Source organism: Triticum urartu, chromosome 5A (genome assembly GCF_056163025.1).
Source record: "Triticum urartu cultivar PI428250 chromosome 5A, HENAU_Tu73, whole genome shotgun sequence".
Taxonomy (NCBI): Eukaryota; Viridiplantae; Streptophyta; class Magnoliopsida; order Poales; family Poaceae; genus Triticum; species Triticum urartu.
Genome location: NC_141877.1, coordinates 155,416,127 through 155,434,592, shown reverse-complemented (window position 1 = coordinate 155,434,592; position 18,466 = coordinate 155,416,127). Strand labels below are relative to the sequence as shown.

The window sequence follows — 18,466 nt, the reverse complement described above, 5'->3', positions numbered from 1 at the left end:
GAATCCCCAAGCTTAGGCTCTTGCCACTACTTGTTCCATAATCCATCAAATCTTTACCCAAAACTTGAAAACTTCACAACACAAAACTTCACAGAAAATCTCATGAGCTCCGTTAGCGAAAGAAAACAAAACACCACTTATTCTTTATTGGTGTTAAACCTACTGTATTCCAACTTCTCTATGGTTTATAAACTCCATTACTAGCCATAGATTCATCAAAATAAGCAAACAACACACGAAAAACAGAATCTGTCAAAAACAAAACGGTCTGAAGTAATCTGTAACTAACGCAAACTTCTGAAACCCCAAAAATTCTAAAATAAATTTCTGGACGTGAGTAATTTATCTATTAAAAATCTGTAAAAATAATTAACTAAATATCACTCCCCAATAAAAAATGGCAGCAATTCTCGTGAGAGCTAAAGTTTCTGTTTTTTACAGCAAGATCAAAAAGACTTTCCCCATGTCTTTCCAACGATTCTACTTGGCACAAACAGTTATTAACCACAAAAAACAAAACCAAAACAGAGGATATATAAATTATTTATTACTAAACATTGGCAAAAAGCAAGGAATAAAAATAAAATTGGGTTGCCTCCCAACAAGCGTTACCGTTTAACGCACCTAGCTAGGCATAAAAGCCAAGATAGATCTAGGTATTGCCATCTTTGGTAGGCAATCCATAAGTGGCTCTCATAATAGATTCATATATAATTTAATTTTCTTTCTAGGGAATTGTTCCATGCCTTTCCTTAACGGAAATTGGAATCTAATATTCCCTTCCTTCATATCAATAATTGCACCAAACGTTCTAAGGAAAGGTCTACCAAGAATAATAGGACATGAAGGATTGCAATATATATCAAGAACAATGAAATCTACGGGTACATAATTCCTATTTGAAACAATAACAACATCATTAATCTTTCCCATAGGTTTCTTAATAGTGGAATCCTGAAGGTGCAAGTTTAAAGAACAATCATCGAATTCACGGAAACCTAGCAAATCAAACAAAGTTTTTGGGATCGTGGAAACACTAGCACCCAAATCACACAAAGCATACTCACACAAAGCATAGAATTCATGATCTTTAATTTTGGCGTGCTGCTACTGGCTACACTCACTCGTTTGAAGCCTTGGCATACAGAGCTTCGAACGACTACTTCCTGTGTGTACCATCTCCTCGCTCTCCGCTCTCGCTCGCGCTCCTCTCCCCGCCGGTGGCCACTCCGGCCCCGGCGTCCACCCCTTTCCGCGTTCGTCGGCCGTTGCTGCTGATGGCGTCCGGCTCACACAGCCCTCCCTCAGTTTCCTCGGCGTTTCCCCATGAGTGGCCGGTGGTTTCTGGCTTTGGCCTCTCGGGTTCCCCGGGCTTAGCACACTCCTCCTCGGTGTGGGGAGACTGGCCATAACTCGGCGGAGTGTTCCCTGCCCCGGAGTCCCATCTCGGAGGACGAACTCCGGCGGGCGGTGGTTCCGAAGGTTGGCAGGAGGGGGCTTGAGCGGACGCAGTCACCGGGCATGGGGCGAATGATGCAGGAGCCCAGGCAGAGTGTGCCTCGGGCGCCTCTCTCGCCGGTTGCGCCCAACTTTCCCCCTGTGTCGGTGGCAGTCGCTCCGGCGGCCCTGCCTCCGGCGGCCTCTGATGTCTGCATCCTGTCACGCTTTATGGGGATGGATGACCTAGAGTGTCGACTGGAACTCGCGGTGGTGATGTATGTGGGTGGGGCTCGGCCGCCGGTGTCCTGCGAGGATGCGGCGGTGGCGCTCTCCGTGCAGCTCGCCGTCCCTAGGCACAGATTCTCAGTGCACAAGTATCACCCGGAGGACTTTCTGGTTGTTTTTGCGGCGCACGAGTTCAGGAATAAGGCACTTGTAGTTCCTTCGGTGTCGCATCTGGGCGTCCAGTTCTTCATCAAGCCATGGCTGCGGCAAGCGCAGGCCACGTCCACGCTTATGAGAGTGCAAGTGGACCTCATGATTGAAGGTATTCCATCTCACGCTTGGGTCAAGGAGACTGCGGCAGAGCTACTGGGTTCAGGGTGCCTGGTGGAGAGCCTGGCTCTAGAGACTGAGAGTAGGGAGGACCTTTCACTGTTCAAGGTGCGCGCTTGGTGCGTCGACCCGGACGAGATCCCGGTGTTTCGCCGTCTTTGGGTGCCGGAGCCGCCGGAGAGGAGGCCTAATCTGGCGGAGAGGCGCGCTTCCTCAGACAGTTGCTGCAATACCCGGTGCTGATTCATGTCGGGAGAATGCGGGACTTTTCGTCGCCGGAGCTCTGGTGGCGTTCGGCGAGCTCGGATGGGGAAAGCGGTCAGAGTGGTCTGCCGGATAGCTCGAATGACTCCTTCCCTAATGGTGAGTGGATGGTGCAGCCGTGGAGGCATGGCGTCTGCGACGATCGCGGGGCTGGTCGGCGGCCAAGTCCGACCGATGGAGGAGAGGGTCAGTCATACCGGCAGGCCCTGATTGGTCGTGTGGGGCCATCGGAATGGAGAATCCCACCAATGGGGGCGTCAGCGTTCGTTCGGTCCCCTGCAAAAAAGATGGGGCATGGCGACCAGCTGGTTGGGACAATGCCAAATTCTGATTCGATGGAGAGAACTAAGAATGAGGCCACCAATCCGATACAGGCAGTTGGTGTGTTGGTCGCCTCGGATCCGTTGGCCAAAGGCGGTCCGGAGGCGCAGGCTCGTACGGAGGGGGAGGCTCTGTTCCAGGCTCCGACAGCTGGCGGTCTCCTCACCTCGGAATTGGTGGAAAAGGCAGATTTGGTGGGCCAGACAGTGGTGGCGCACTCTGAAGGGGAGGCCATCGTACCGTTGTCGACAGCTGGTGAGCTTGTCGAATCGGATTCGATGGGTTTGGTAAGACGGACTGAGCTATCAGCGATTCCACCCAATCCCGAGGATGCGGAGGAAGTGGGATAGGGTGCCCGGGATTTGCTGCGGCTCAAGGAAGTGAGCAAGGAAGTGGAAAGTTTGGACATGGGTGCGGGATCGACACAGAGTATCCCTGCGGAGCAGGCCGGGCTGGTTTTGTCGCCTCCTGGTGGCGCGCGACCATTGGGGGATGGCTGGGCCCCGATGCAGGACATTCTAGAACCTGCATTGGAGTAGGGGGAGTGCACTATTGACGAGGCTGATACGGAGGAATTGGATAGGATCGAGGCCACTGGTCATGATGTCACTCCGTGCGGCTTGGAGGAATCTGCATGCGGTGGGGCCCCACCGCATGGAGAGAGGAGAAGTGTTCCTGAGCTTCAATTGGTGGTGCAATCGTCTGGCTCTGGACCATCACAAAAGGAACTGCAGGCTCTGGGTAATATCAAGTCCTTATGTGCGGGGCTTCTCAAGAAACTGGCCCCACCACTTCTCAAGGAGATCGAGGGAGTTCGAGGGGTGCGCAAGGGCAGGATCCTTTCACCCCTAGGAGAGCTACGCGGTCGACTGGTGGCCAGAAGAGATCATCTTCTACCCCGGCGAAATATGTGCTTCTCTCGGCACTTGGCATCGCTAGTGAGGATCTAGCGGTGTCGGAGGAGGCGCTAGGACAGCTACGGTCGGTGTTCGACTCGCCGCTGCATGAGACACAATTGAGGGCAATTGCGGCCATCTTTGGCAAGACCATTCCCTCTAACCTTTCTGGAGAGTTTGACTATGCGAGAGCAGTAGATGTCTAGCTTCGTGCATGGCTGTTGACAATGGGAGATCTCTCTTTCCCAATGTCGCACAATGCATTGGAGTTGGTGTGTTGGAACGTTAGAGGCCTTAATAGTCCGGCCAAAAAGAAAGGCTTGAGAGAATTTGCGGACTCGGCGTGTGTGCCGATCTTTTGTATCTTGGAGTCTAAACTCAAAAGAGTGGACCAGTTTGTGATAATGCAATGCCTCGGGCCAGCGTATGATGGCTTTTTCTATCTCCCTGCGGATGATACTAGAGGAGGGATTGTAGTGGCTTGGGGGACCTTGAAGGTGCTCTTGACTAACCTCGTCAATGACACTAACTTCATCACGGGTTTTGTCTAGCCGCGGGAGGGTGCACCTTGGTGGCTCTCAGTGGTCTATGGACCACAAGAGGATGCGGCCAAACTGTCATTCTTAGAGGAGCTTGCGGAGAGACGATTGCTATGCCCTGGACCATGGCTCGTTATTGGAGACTTTAATCTCATATTGCACTCCTCGGACAAAAACAACTCGCTCATTGATCGGAGGATGATAGGGCGATTCAAGCGTTTCGTGGATGATCAGGCGCTTAAAGAGTTGTTTCTGCATGGACGGTTGTATACATGGAGCAACGAGAGGGAGGTACCTACGATGACCAAGATTGATAAAGCTCTTGCATCGGTGGAGTGGGAGTTGGAGCACCCCGATTGTCTATTACAAGCCTTGTCTACTGCGATGTCAGATCATTGTCCACTATTCTTGTCGCTTGAGGAGCAATTGCCATACAAGAAGAGGTTTAGATTCGAGATCTTTTGGACCAAGATCGATGGGTTTTTGGAGGCTGTGGAGGAGGGTTGGGTCTGTGATAGAGGTATTGTGGACCTGTTCCTGAGACTTAACATCCTGTTGAGGAACACGGCAAAGCATCTCCCTACATGGGGACAAAGGAAGGTGGGTAACATCAAACTGCAAATTGTGGTGGCTAGGCTGGTCATTCTCCACTTTGACTGTGCCCAGGAGAGGCGCTTGCTATCTATGGAGGAACTTTGGCTCAGATGCACTCTCAAGAAGTTAATCCTTGGGTTGGCCTCTCTAGAAAGAAAGATTGCTCGGCAGCGATCTCGGATCACATGGCTACAAGCTGGTGATGCAAACACACAGTTATTCCACTTGGTGGGCAACGGGAGAAAGGCTAAAAACTTCATACCGGCGATAACAGTCAATGGTCAGATTATCGCCGACCAGCTTGGAAAAGAGGAGCCGTTCTTCAATGCTTATCTGGATCTGCTTGGAAAGGATGTGGCTCGTGATCATACCCTGGATCTGGATCTTTCGGAGTTGGATATGCCTTTTGGGGAGGAGGAGATTTGGAAGGCTGTAAAGGACATGCCCGCTGATAGGGCGCCCGGACCGGACGGATTCATTGGCATATTTTTCCAAAAAGCGCGGAGCATCGTGAAAAGGGATGTAACTACGGCACTCAACAAAATGTTCCTTGATAATAGGCAAGGTTTTGGGAGATTGAACCAGGCCCTAATCACGCTGATTCCTAAATCTGCAGAGGCCTGCCAGATTAGGGGTTTCAGGCCCATTAGCTTGATCCATAGTATCCCGAAGTTAGCTGCAAAACTTTTGGCGTCGAGACTGAGACCTATGATGGGAGAGCTCATCAATATCAATCAATCTGCGTTCACTAATGGCCGGAATATTCATGATAACTTCCTACTGGTCCGGCAGATGGCCAGGAAACTGCATAGGAGAAAGGCCAAGGGCGTGCTGGTCAAGCTGGACATATCTAGGGCGTTCGACTCCCTATCGTGGCCTTTCCTGTTCGAGGTGCTGCGTGCTAAAGGGTTCTCGGAGAGATGGATGGGGTGGATTGCTACATTACTCAGATCGATCAGCTCAAGGGTTATCATTAATGGCTGCGCAGGGGAGAAGTTCATGCATGCAAGAGGCCTTCCGCAAGGTAACCCAATATCACCGATGCTCTTTGCCATTGCTATGGACGTTCTCATGGCAATGGTGATCAAGGCACATGTATGTCAGGTGTTGAGCAGGATGAATGGGTGCAGCCCCATACAATGACTGTCCTTGTATGCGGATGATGTGGTGATGTTCATTAAGCCGGTCTGGACAGATTTGCTTCTGGTGACGGATATGTTCGGCATGTTTGGCAAGGCTGCAGGACTAAAAGTTAACTTTGCGAAATCCTCGACTATCCTAATCAGGCCGGAGGATGGAGATGTGGAGCTGGTTAGAGAAGCATTGCCATGAAAGATTGATCACTTTCCGTGCAAATATCTTGGATTGCAGCTTAGTATTAAAAACCTCACCAGATCGGAATGGTAGCCTATTGTAGATGCAGCTATAAAAATTTTGCCTGGTTGGCAGAGGGGGATGGTTACGAGGCCTGGGAGACTGATTCTGGTAAACCAAGTGATGCGAGCAAGGCCAACTTATCATCTACTTGTGGCTGAGGCTCCTAAATGGGCTCTAGAGAGGGTGGATAAAGGTTGCAGGGCCTTCTTCTGGGCAGGCACGGAAGAGATCCACGGTAGGAAGTGCCTAGTCTCCTGGAGGAAAGTCTGTCGCCCTAAAAAACTTGGCGGGCTTGGTGTGATGAACCTTTTCAAGCAAGGAATTGCTCTTCGGTTAAGATGGGAATGGTTGAAAAGAACGGATGCTCTCAGGCCCTGGCAAGACTTGAACTTCAAGTCGGACAAGTTAGTGGAGGCGGCTTTTGGGAGCCTGGTTAAATGGAAGGTGGGGAATGTCCTCAAGACCCTTTTCTGGAAGGGTCGTTGGGTTAATGGAGCTACGGTGGGGGAAATTGCGCCGACCATAAGAGGGATTAGGACCCGCACCGCTAATTGCAAAACAGTCAAGGATGGATTGTTGATGCACTCCTGGGTGGAGGACATTGTGGGGGAGCTGAACTCCGAGGGATTAGTGCAGTTCATCAAACTATGGGAGATCCTAGTGACTGTTCTGCTCATCTCAACTGAGGAGGATGCACCAATCTGGGCATGGAATGCGGCAGGGATTTACACGGCGGCCTCAACCTATAACATGCTCTGTGCGGGATCCATCGAGATGCAGGCGGATGACCCAATTTGGAAAGGCACAATCCCTCTGGCTGGTAGTGCAGTACAGATTGTGGACGGCGGATCGGAGATTGAGGCATGGACTACAGGATGATAGGTCTCCTTGTTATTTGTGCGAGCAAGAGGAAGATACGGTGGATCATATCCTGATGCAGTGTGTGTATGCGAGGCAGGTCTGGTTTCTCTGCTTCTCCAGACTACAGATTAGTCTGACACTTCTACCTTCCAACCAAGACAATCTAGAGGAATGGTGGTGCAAGGTGAGGAAGAGAGTGGACAAGGCTTCCATAGCTGGGTTTGACTCCATTGTAAATCTCATTGCTTGGTGTCTTTGGAAGCAGCAGAACACTAGAGTGTTCGGTAGTGGGGTAGTTCGGAATGAATTGGGCACAGTTGTTTTCATTCTTCAAGAGCTTAGTGTGTGGGCGAAAGCCGGAGTTAGCGAAGTTTCTCAGTTTTTTGAGTAGTCCGTAGTTTGAGTAGAATGGAGGTTGTGTAAGATGTGGTTGGTGGCATGCATCTAACTAACACTTAATCCCTTGTACATATTCTTCTACCTTCTATAAAGCTATGGTACGCTCTTGGCATACTCTCGAAGAAAAAAAATGATCTTTAATTTTTTACTTTAATAGTAGGTTCCCACTCATCATAAAGATGTCTAGGGATAGAAACTTCCAACTCAAGTTTTTCTTCATAAGATTGCATCAAGGCATCAATGATATGTTTAGTAAAAGCTTTATTTTGACTATAAGCATGAGGAGAATTTAGCACGGATTGAAACAAGGAAATACAATATATCAAAGAGCAATTATCATAATTAAATTCCTTGAAATCCAAGACAGTGGCTTCGTTGCTATGTAAAGTTTAGACCTCTTCAATCCCACTTTTACCAATTTTTGCATCAAGATCTAAAAACTCCGATTGTTTGGGACGCCTTCTAACTAAAGTTGACTCATCTCTAGTCCCGTCATTATCAAGATTCATATTGCAAAACAAGGATTTAATAGGGGACACATCAATTACTTTTAGATCTTCATCTTTATTATCATGAAAACTAGAAGAACACGCCTTCACAAAGCAATCTTTCTTAGCACGCATCCTAGCGGTTCTTTCTTTGCAATCATCAATGGAAATTCTCATGGCTTTGAGAGACTCATTGATATCATGCTTAGGTGGAATATATCTAAGTTTCAAAGAATCAATATCAAGAGAAATTCTATCCACGTTCCTAGCCAACTCATCAATCTTAAGCAATTTTTCTTCAATCAAAGCATTGAAACTCTTTTGTGAACTAATAAATTCTTTAATACTAGACAAAATCAGAGGGCATCTTATTATAATTTCCATAAGAATTGTTGTAGGAATTAACACAATTATTAGAGGAATTAATAGGAATGGCCTATAATTAAAATTACCTCTATACGCGTTGTTACCAAAATTGTTCCTACCAACAAAATTCACATCCATAGATTCATTATTATTCTCAATAAAAGTAGACAAAGGCATGTCATTAGGATCAGTAGGAGAACTCTTATTAGCAAACAATTTCATAAGTTCATCCATCTTTCCACTCAAAACATTAATCTCTTCAATTGCATGCACCTTTTTACTAATAGATCTTTCAGTGTGCCATTGAGAATAATTAACCATAATATTATCTAGGAGTTTGGTAGCTTCTCCTAAAGTGATTTCCATAAATGTGCCTCCCGTGGACGAATCTAAAAGATTTCTAGAAGCAAAATTCAATCCGGCGTAAAAAAATTGTATAATCATCCATAAATTCAAAGCATGTGTAGGGCAATTACGTATCATTAATTTCATCCTCTCCCAAGATTGTGCAACAAGCTCATGATCAAGTTGCTTAAAATTCATAATGTCGTTTCTAAGAGAGATGATCTTGGCGGGAGGAAAATACTTAGAGATCAAAGCATCTTTGCACTTATTCCATGAATCAATACTATTTTTAGGCAAAGACGAAAGCCAAGCTTTAGCACGATCTCTAAGAGAAAACGGAAATAGCTTAAGATTAACAATATCATTATCCACATCTTTCTTCTTTTGCATATCACACAAATCAACAAAGTTGTTTAGATGGGTAACGACATCTTCACTAGGAAGGCCAGAAAACAGATCTTTCATGACAAGATTCAGCAAAGCAGTATTAATTTCACAAGATTCAGCATCGGTAAGATGAGCAATCGGAGTGCTAATAAAATCATTATTGTTGGTATTGGCAAAGTCACACAATTTAGTATTATCTTGCGCCATCGTGACAAGCAAGCAATCCAACACACAAGCAAACAAGCGAAGAAAAAGCGAACGGAAAGAGAGGGCAAACGGAAAAGAGGGCGAATAAAATGGCAAGGGTGAAGTGGGGGAGAGGAAAACGAGAGGCAAATGGCATATAATGCAATGCGAATGGTAAGAGTTGTGATGGGTACTTGGTATGTCTTGACTTGGCGTAGATCTCCCCGGCAACGGCGCCAGAAATTATTCTTGCTACCTCTTGAGCATGTGTTGCTTTTCCCTTGAAGAGGAAAGGGTGATGCAGCAAAGCACCGTAAGTATTTCCCTCAGTTTTTGAGAACCAAGGTATCAATCCAGTAGGAGACCACGCGCGAGTCACCTCGTACCTACACAAACAAATAAGAACCTCGCAACCAACGCGATAAAGGGGTTGTCAATCCCTTCACGACCACTTGCAAGAGTGAGATATGATAGAGATGATAATAATAAGATAAATATTTTTGGTAGTTTTATGATATAGATTGAAAGTAAAGATTGAAAAATAAAATAGATTGGAAACTTGTATGATGGAGAATAGACCCAGGGGCCATAGATTTCACTTGTGGCTTCTCTCAAGATAGCATAAGTATTACGGTGGGTGAACAAATTACTGTCGAGCAATTGATAGAAAAGCGAATAATTATGAGAATATCTAGGTATGATCATGTATATAGGCATGACGTCCGTGACAAGTAGACCAACTCCTGCCTGCATCTACTACTATTACTCCACACATCGACCGTTATCTAGCATGCATCTAGAGTATTAACTTCATAAGAACAGAGTAACGCCTTAAGCAAGATGACATGATGTAGAGGGATAAAATCATGCAATATGATATAAACCCCATCTTTTTATCCTCGATGGCAACAATACAATATGTGTCGTTTCCCTTTCTGTCACTGGAATCGAGCACCGCAAGATTGAACCCAACGCTAAGCACTTCTCCCATTGCAAGAAAGATCAATCTAGTAGGCCAAACCAAACTAATAATTCGAAGAGACTTGCAAAGATAAACCAATCATACATAAAAGAATTCAGAGAAGATTCAAATATTGTTCATTGATAAACTTGATCATAAACCCACAATTCATCGGATCTCAACAAACACACCGCAAAAGAAGATTACATCGAATAGATCTCCAAGAGAATCGAGGAGAACTTTGTATTGAGATCCAAAGAGAGAGAAGAAGCCATCTAGCTACTAGCTATGGACCAGAAGGTATGAGGTAAACTACTCACACATCATCGGAGGGGCCATGGAGTTGATGTAGAGGCCCTCCGTGATCAATGCCCCCTCCGGCGGAGCTCCGGAAAAGGCCCGAAGATGGGATCTCTTGGGTACAGAAGGTTGCAGCGGTGGAAATAGGGTTTCGTGGTGCTCCTGGATGTTTTCGGGGTATGTCAATATATATAGGAGGAAGAAGTAGGTCGGTGGAGCCATGAGGGGCCCATGAGGGTGGAGTGCGCGCCCCCTGCCTCGTGGCCACCTCGTTGGTTGCTTGACATCCACTCCAAGTCCCCTAGATCACGTTTGTTCCAAAAATCATGCTCCCGAAGGTTTCATTCTATTTGGACTCCGTTTGATATTCTTTTTCTACAAAACACTGAAATAGGCAAAAAAATAGCAATTTCGGTCGGTCCTCCAGTTAATAGGTTAGTCCCAAAAATAATATAAAAGTGTATAAATAAGCCCATTAAACATCCAAACAGAATATATAATAGCATGGAGCAATCAAAAATTATAGATACGTTGGAGACATATCACCCCTGAGAGCCGACCCAACATCAACAATGGTCTCAAGTAAAGTCAAGGTAACCATGTGTCCAAACATCAAGGGGAAAACCCGAGGAACCACCCTTGGAGGATTCCACTTGATGTAATCATCAAGGTGAATGTAAGAGGAACCACCCTCAAGGTTCACACTTGAGGGGTTGCACGACAGAGTCGTATCTGGAATGGTGAAGGAGGAACCACCCTCGTTGACCATGACCGAATAGCTACACTACAGAGATCTCATCAGGAGTGATGTATGAGGTTCCACCCTCGGCACTCGATGGTAACTCTGCAGAGTCGAGCAACAAAAGGGGCGTGACGTGATGTGAGGTGTCGGGCTTTGGTCATCGATCATGTTGATCGAGTCGTCGATGATGAAGCAGGGGTAACAAGGACAAGGTGGGGGTCACTGATGGATCACTAACCAACCTATACTGAGAAGTTGAGGATAAGCAGGTAGGTAACAACAGCAGGTACAAAAGGAGGCTATGCATCAGAATAGGAGCAATCAATTACAGTAGCAAAAACTAATGCAAGCATGAGAGAATGGAATGGGCGATATCGGGATGATCAAAGGGGGGCTTGCCTAATTGCTCAGACGAGAAGGAGGGGTCGTCCTCGACGTAGTCGAACACAATGGCAACATCAGTCTCGGAGTCTACTCGAGAGAAGACAGGGAAGAAACAGTAAATACAAAGCAAGCAAGTGCATAACAGGACAACATGCAGAGCTAGACGTGATCTAACGCGGTGCTACACGATACTGGCGAAGGGGGAGAACAACCAGGAATGTTTCCCCGGAGTTTGGCGTTTTCGGACAGACGAATCGGAGGGGAAAGGTTGCAAGTTCACTATGGTAGGGACATGTGGCGGACGAACGGGCTGCGTATTAGGATTCGTCTAGTCATTCTGAGCAACTTTCATGTATAAAACTTTTTCATCTGAGTTACTGATTATTTTGTATGATTTTCTAAAGTTTTAGCAATAATCTAAAATTATTTTTAATTGGAAAATAATTGATAAACTGCTAGGGGCACCCACCACAGGGTACACAAAAGTGCACCCGGTGGCTGATAGGTGGGCCAGGGGGTCCCAGTTGACCAGTCAACATTTGACTGGTCAACAGGGGGTGGGGCCCCCTGTCATAGGCTCGTTTAACTAATTGTAGATTAAAAGTTAGTTAATTAAGTTAATTAACTTTTAAATTAATTAATTAACTAATTAATTTATTAATTATTTTAATTTATTTACTTATTTTTTAACACTTTTTTTACAAGAAAGGGGGCGTGGGGCCCCACTGGCAGTGCCCCATCTGGCCACTTGAGCAGGTGCATCTAAACGGGTGGGGGCGGGGGAGCGGGTCAAACGATGGGCGAGGCCGCGGCAAGGGGGGCACCGACGCGGTTAGCCAGAGCCGCATCAAGGGGCGGGCCCGCGGTCCGGCGCCAGCGGGCGTGGCCGCGGTCGCTACAGCGGGCAACGACGAGCGTAGGAGGGCACGGTGGTTGGGCGAGTGCGGCAGCGGGAGGAAGCGAGGCGGCATGCGTGGCTGGAGGAGGAGCCGTAGGCAGCAGCAATAGGCGATGGCGAGGGCAGCAAAACAACAACAGTAGTCGCCGGCAACAGGGACGAACGGAGGGCGTAAGCAGGAGGGTGCGGCACGGTGGCCAGCGGGTAGCGGCAGGGGCGCGGCTGCCGTTGAGCGAGGTTAGCGGGGGCAAGGCATGCAGGGGTGCGCGACCAGAGAGGCCCGCGGGCGCAGCAGCGCGCGGCTATGCAAGGCAAGGGCGCAAATGAGGCACGGGCAGAGGGAGGCCAGGGCGCGATGAGCGCGAACGGGGTGATGTGCGGGCGATGCGAGCTTGCGAGCGGCGTCAGGATTCAGGTGCGTGCAGCTACGGTGATGCGAGGTTCGGCAGGGACTGTGGGCTGGTGCTACGGCCTACTACGACGTCGATGAGCACAGCCGAGGGCGCGGGCGAGCTCGACGTTGATCGAACATTGGCGACGAGCGGCGCGTTGAAGATGATCTACGACCATGGTGGCTAGCTAGCCAAAGGGGCGGAACCGGAGCATGAGGAGGAGGAGGAGCAAAAGCTCACCGGGGAGGCACACGGGGGCTCGGCGGTGGCTTAGTAGCAGCAGAGGTGGTCGGCGTTGAAGAAGACGATGGCGAGCCGAGGAAGAAGACAACCCGGGGCGGAGGCGTAGGCGGTCCCCGGCATCTTGGGGCACGGCGTGGGCGGACGGTGACCATGGTGGTTACGCCTACGGCGGCGGCATGACGTTGGAGGTGCTCGGTGCGGTGGAGGAAAAGGGGATCTGGGGAGGGAGGCAGAGCAAGAGGGGGAGAGGAGTGGGGAGTGGGTAGAGTGGCAGACGAGGAGGAAACCGAGGCGTCGGGGGGAATCCTTATCCCCACGCCGCCGACGACGAGTGGGTTTGGCAGGGCGACGCCCTTGTTCCAACCCCGGTCAGGGGAACAGGGTAAGGAACAGGCAGGGGGGATCTGGGCTGGCTCAGGTGGGCCGGCCCAGGTGTGTTAGGTCCAGGGGGTTGCTCTCTCTCTCTCTCTTTTCTGGTTTCCATTTTCTCTTTTCCTATCACTACAAAAAATACACTTCTGTGATCATACGTTTTTGTCACACAGTAGGTCGCATTTTCTGTCATGCATACATCCAGGACGATTTTATGAAAGAATCAAGATAGTCATACCTGTGCTGTGTAGAAGTGTTCCATGACATTACCAAAATTATCATCACGGAAGTGTCCACTTCCATGACGATAAATCGCGCATCACAGAAGTGCTTTCGTCAAGGGTGACCGACATGTGGCATCCACCGTAACGGAACACCGTTAAGCAATCGGGTCGGGTTTTGGATCCGATAACCCGTTAACAGCCCCGGCCAATGGGGATTTTCCATGTGTAAAATCATCATTGGCTGGAGGAGACACGTGTCAGGTCCGCGTTGGCACTGGTGTCACTCATCCAATGGGCGAGACTGAAGGCCCACAAGATTTAGCGGACCATAATGGGCCGGCCCAGCTAAAGGCCCACGAGATTTTGCGGACCATAATGGGCTGGCCCAGCTAAAGGCCCCCAGGATTTTGCGGGCCATAATGAGCCGGTCCAGCTAAAGGCCCACAAGATTTTTGTGTGCCATCATGGGCCGGCCCAGGTAAAGGCCCACAAGATTCTTGTGGATCATAATGGGCCGGCCCAGCTAAAGACCCATGAGATTTCGCTGACATTAATGGGCCGGCCCAGCTGTAGGCCCACAAGATTTTGAGGACCCTAGTAGGTCGGCCCATTAACTGGCTGCCATGTTTTGGGCCAAATGCCGGCCCATATTTGATCCGGTCCATTAATGGCCTGCCACGATCCGAAGCAAGGGGCCTCAAGACCAGGACATTCAAGAAGAAGCTGGAGGCCTGCGGTAGAGGTTGGTACGACGAGCTTCAGTCCGTGTTGTGTTCCATCCGCACAACCGCGACCAAGCCGACTGGAGAGACCCCGTTCTTCCTAGTCTACGGAGCCGAAGCGGTCCTCCCTCACGAGGTCAGACGTCGCTCCGCACGGGTCCTGGCGTTCGACGAGGCGCAACAGGACGCCATGCAGGGGATGGACCTCATGCTATGGGAGGAACGTCGCCGAGAAGCCGTGCTGCGAGCGGCGAGGTACCAACAAGCACTGCGACGATATCACTGCCGCAACATCCGCCCCAGAACTCTCGAGGTAGGAGACCTCGTGCTCAGGTGGGTTCTCTCCAGGGAGGGATTGCACAAGCTCTCTCCCATGTGAGAGGGCCCGTTCAAGGTTGTTCATGTTTCCAGGCCCGGCTCCGCGCGCTTGGAGACTCAGGAGGGGGTGCCGGTCCAGAACGCATGGAACATCCAGCACCTCCGGAGGTTCTACCCCTAAAAAGGCCCAGAGCCTGTGAAGAAGGCGAATTCCTGTGAAGCTGTCGCGTTTGGGAAAAGGCCCAGAGCCTGTGAAGAAGGCGAATGCCTGTGAAGCTGTCGCGTTTTGGAAAAGGCCCAGAGCCTGTGAAGAAGGCGAATGCCTGTGAAGCTGTCGCGTTTGGGAAAAGGCCCAGAGCCTGTGAAGAAGGCGAATGCCTGTGAAGCTGTCGCGTTTTGGAAAAGGCCCAGAGCCTGTGAAGAAGGCGAATGCCTGTGAAGCTGTCGCGTTTGGGAAAAGGACCAGAGCCTGTGAAGAAGGCGAATGCCTGTGAAACTGTCGCGTTTTGGAAATGGCCCAGAGCCTGTGAAGAAGGCGAATGCCTATGAAGAAGTTGCATTTTGGAAAAGGCCCAGAGCCTGTGAAGAAGGCCAACGCTTGTGAAGCTCGCCGCCCGTGACACTCTCACCTAATAATGAGTTGGGGCTGTACACGCCCCGGAGTCTCAGGAGCGCCAGCCTCAGGCCCTGGGGCTCCCTCCCACGCCCAGTGGCAGCACTTAGCTCCGCGCTGGTGAGAAGACGTCGAAGACTAGATTAGGTGCCGGACGCGGATTTTCATTTGCTTTCCGTAGTTGGCTTGTTCCTTCTCATTCGAAGTTTTATTGAAGTTGTTGCCGTCTTTGGCTTGTGGTTCTTCGACTTTTCACTCTCCTGCCTCGATTTCTCTTATGCAAGGCCTCGCGAGGGGGGGGAGCCGAGCGCCCTCGCGAGTGTTCCTGTCCTAGTCGTTTAAAGGGTTCACGACCTGGGTCCATTACAGGAGCAACCCTCCAGTCCGTGCCCCACGGGCACCGCGACACGAACACAGGGCCTGGGTCGGTCGCCCCCCACTGCTGGGACCGGGAACTATCCACGCGCGGGCACGTAGCCGGAAGGCACGATAACGGAAGCAAAACGATGATTAACAGCAATAACCCAAACACGCCCCCGCGGGGCTCCACACTATTGTCTTTTTACGCAGGAAAAAGGAAAAGAAAGAACAAATCAGGCATAGCTCGCCTCACACCGGCCTGCAGGGAAGACTTGAGCTGCCTCCGGGGCTCAGGCAGACTCCCTCTAACGCTTCACCGGGGCGCGACGGCGGGGCGACACGCTACCACCTCCCAAGCAGATACGACGGCGTGGAGGCTGACCACGGCCACCGCTAGAAGAGTCGCCGCCTGAAGAAGAACCGGAGAAGCTTGGGGAACCCTGAGCGCCGCCAGTCACGCGAGCGCTGTCCTCTCCATCATCGCTGGAGCTGGGTTCCCGGCCGCGGTCGTCGTCCTCGTGGCAGCACCCTGCGCGGCGACCATCTTCCCCAAACACCCTCACGTAGAGGGTGGCATCGCCGTCAAACTTGAAGTGCAGGGTGCACCGACGGCTCAGGCCACGTGCACGGGCAAACGTCTGCCAACCGCGGGCCAGGGCCAGGCTCCCAGCTACGGAGACCTCTAGTGAAGCCCATGAGGCCCGGCTGCAGCAGCCGTCGGCCTGAAGCCAGAGGCCGCCCGGGGCGCCGGCCGGGAGCTCGCCGAGGAGGAAACGAGGAAGTGGAAGCCGGGTGCTAGTCGGCTCCGCCGACCACATGACGAACTCTGGCAGCACCTCGGCAGCGCGAAAGCGCGACCTAGGGGGACGCGCGACCGGAGCGCGCCCCCCGACCGCAGCAATCCGCCCGTCGCCGTGCTAGAAATCGTCTCCACGGCCGCGGGGAGCTGCCGTGGCGGCCACAGGGTGTTTGCGAGGGCGCCCTCGGCCGCGCTTGGGAGGGGGAGAGGCAGGCTCAACCTGGCGAGCCTTCCCCTTCTCTACGGCCGAGAACCTCCTCGACAGGGCCATGAAGAAGAAGGAGAAGCAAGGGGGGATGAACTGGAAGGGCGCGCGCTGATCCATACTTTTAGCTGGTGAGGGCCAACCGACGGCCCCCACGATCGCAGGTAATTATGACCCACTTTGCATGTCGGGACTTGTCCAATCCGTCCAGTTGCCGAGGCGCCATGGGGAAGTGGAGACGCCCACGTCCAATCAACCGCCACGCGGCGCCCAAGACCGCAGGCTGTTAGGGCCCGCGGCGCTTCGCTCTTGCCCTTTCGCCTCCCTGCACGGCCAAGCCCGGGCGCGCCTTGGGCCCGGGGGCTACTGTCGGCGTTCTGGGAACGGGGGTCCCCAGACTTGCCTGCCTGCGGCGTGGCTCAAAGGGGGGCCCAGCATGGCCCATCTTCATCAACACAGACCCAAGATCCTCACGAGGGGCCAAGCCTCGCGGGGAGGACGACGCGGAACTTCCTCAGGCACGGCCTCACCAGGCTGGCTCACGAGGAGGCAGCGAGATCAAGGCGGGGTACCTCACGAGGTGCCCGTGACGCAAGCCATGACGACCAAGGGTGCCAGGCGGGCGCCAGCCCGTGCAGTGTCCTCCTTTCCCCTTTGGTGCAAGGGGGGGGGGGGCAAGCGCAGCCACGGAGTACCGAGGCATCAGGCAAAGGTTGCCATTTTGGTGCAACAAGACCAAGACTAGGAGGACTGTAAGACGGAGGTCATCGTGGAGCCCAAGACGGCGTCACCACCAGTGCTTTGTGCAGGCAAAGACTGCTTTTGTCAGGATAACTGGTACTAGCTGCCCCCCTTCAAATTAGCCCGCCATTGTTGGCTCCCTTCCCGCTCGATATTTGGGAAGAGGACCAGGGCCTCTATAAATAGGACTAGCCACCCATAGGATCAGGGAGGAGGGAGATCGAGATCAACAATCGAGAGAGAGAGAGAAGGGTGACTGAACTCCTCCTAGCAGTTCGTCCCCCCCAGCCAAGAACAGACCCTCGCGAGGCTGTTCTTCCTTGTATTGTTCATCATCATCATCCCAAGAGGCAATCCATCACACCACACACTGGAGTAGGGTATTACACCACAACGGTGGCCCGAATCAGTATAAACCCTGTGTCTCTTGCGTTGTTCTTTCCATAGCTTAGATCTTAGCGAGGCGGAGGGGTGCAGGTAGGTAGGAGGCGAAATCTCCACGCGCACCCTAGTGTTCGAACCTCAAGGGTCTGCCGGAATCCGAAATCCGACAGTTCATTTCGGGCTGATGCTGGCCTGTGAGCTGTTCGGCACGTTTTAGGCCCAACCTACATCGTGATTGCATGACGGCCCGATTATGTACTGTAATTTTACGGTTTGGCCGGTTTACTGTGAAGACAGGATATATATATAGAGTAAAATAACATCAGCATCGTGAATAAGAAAAAACCTAGACTATACATTAAAGAAATTATGGCATATTATATCCACCGGGAATCAAAGTTCGCCACTATGATAATAAAGCACAAGCAGATGGTAGATTACATACACTGGGCATCAAAGATCGCCACCAGTACAAATAAACACGCCGACAAAATAATATACAAAACCGATAGCACTTCACTAGAGTTCAAGAAAGGTTAGCCCTGCTGGGGAGCTGCAGCGCAAGCAGCTGAGCAAGATGATGAGACTGCGCTTGTTCAACACTTATATCATCCTCACTCTGAAAGATAAACAAGCAGACAAATGACAGGTTTTTCACATAAAAGTATCAGTGCTAACAATTCATCACATTTCTTACTGACGAATAAAGTGACACAGTTTAAAATTGCATTAACACAATATGGTATTGTTCAGGTCAAGACATGACAGGAAATGACATTGTGAAGGAGTT

The 18,466-nt window shown here is 50.6% G+C and overlaps 1 pseudogene; it reads left to right on the top strand.

The window, feature by feature from the left end:
• Positions 1-1,395: 1,395 nt before the first annotated feature.
• Positions 1,396-2,930, top strand: LOC147970654 (uncharacterized; annotated as a pseudogene).
• The last annotated feature ends 15,536 nt before the right edge of the window (positions 2,931-18,466 follow it).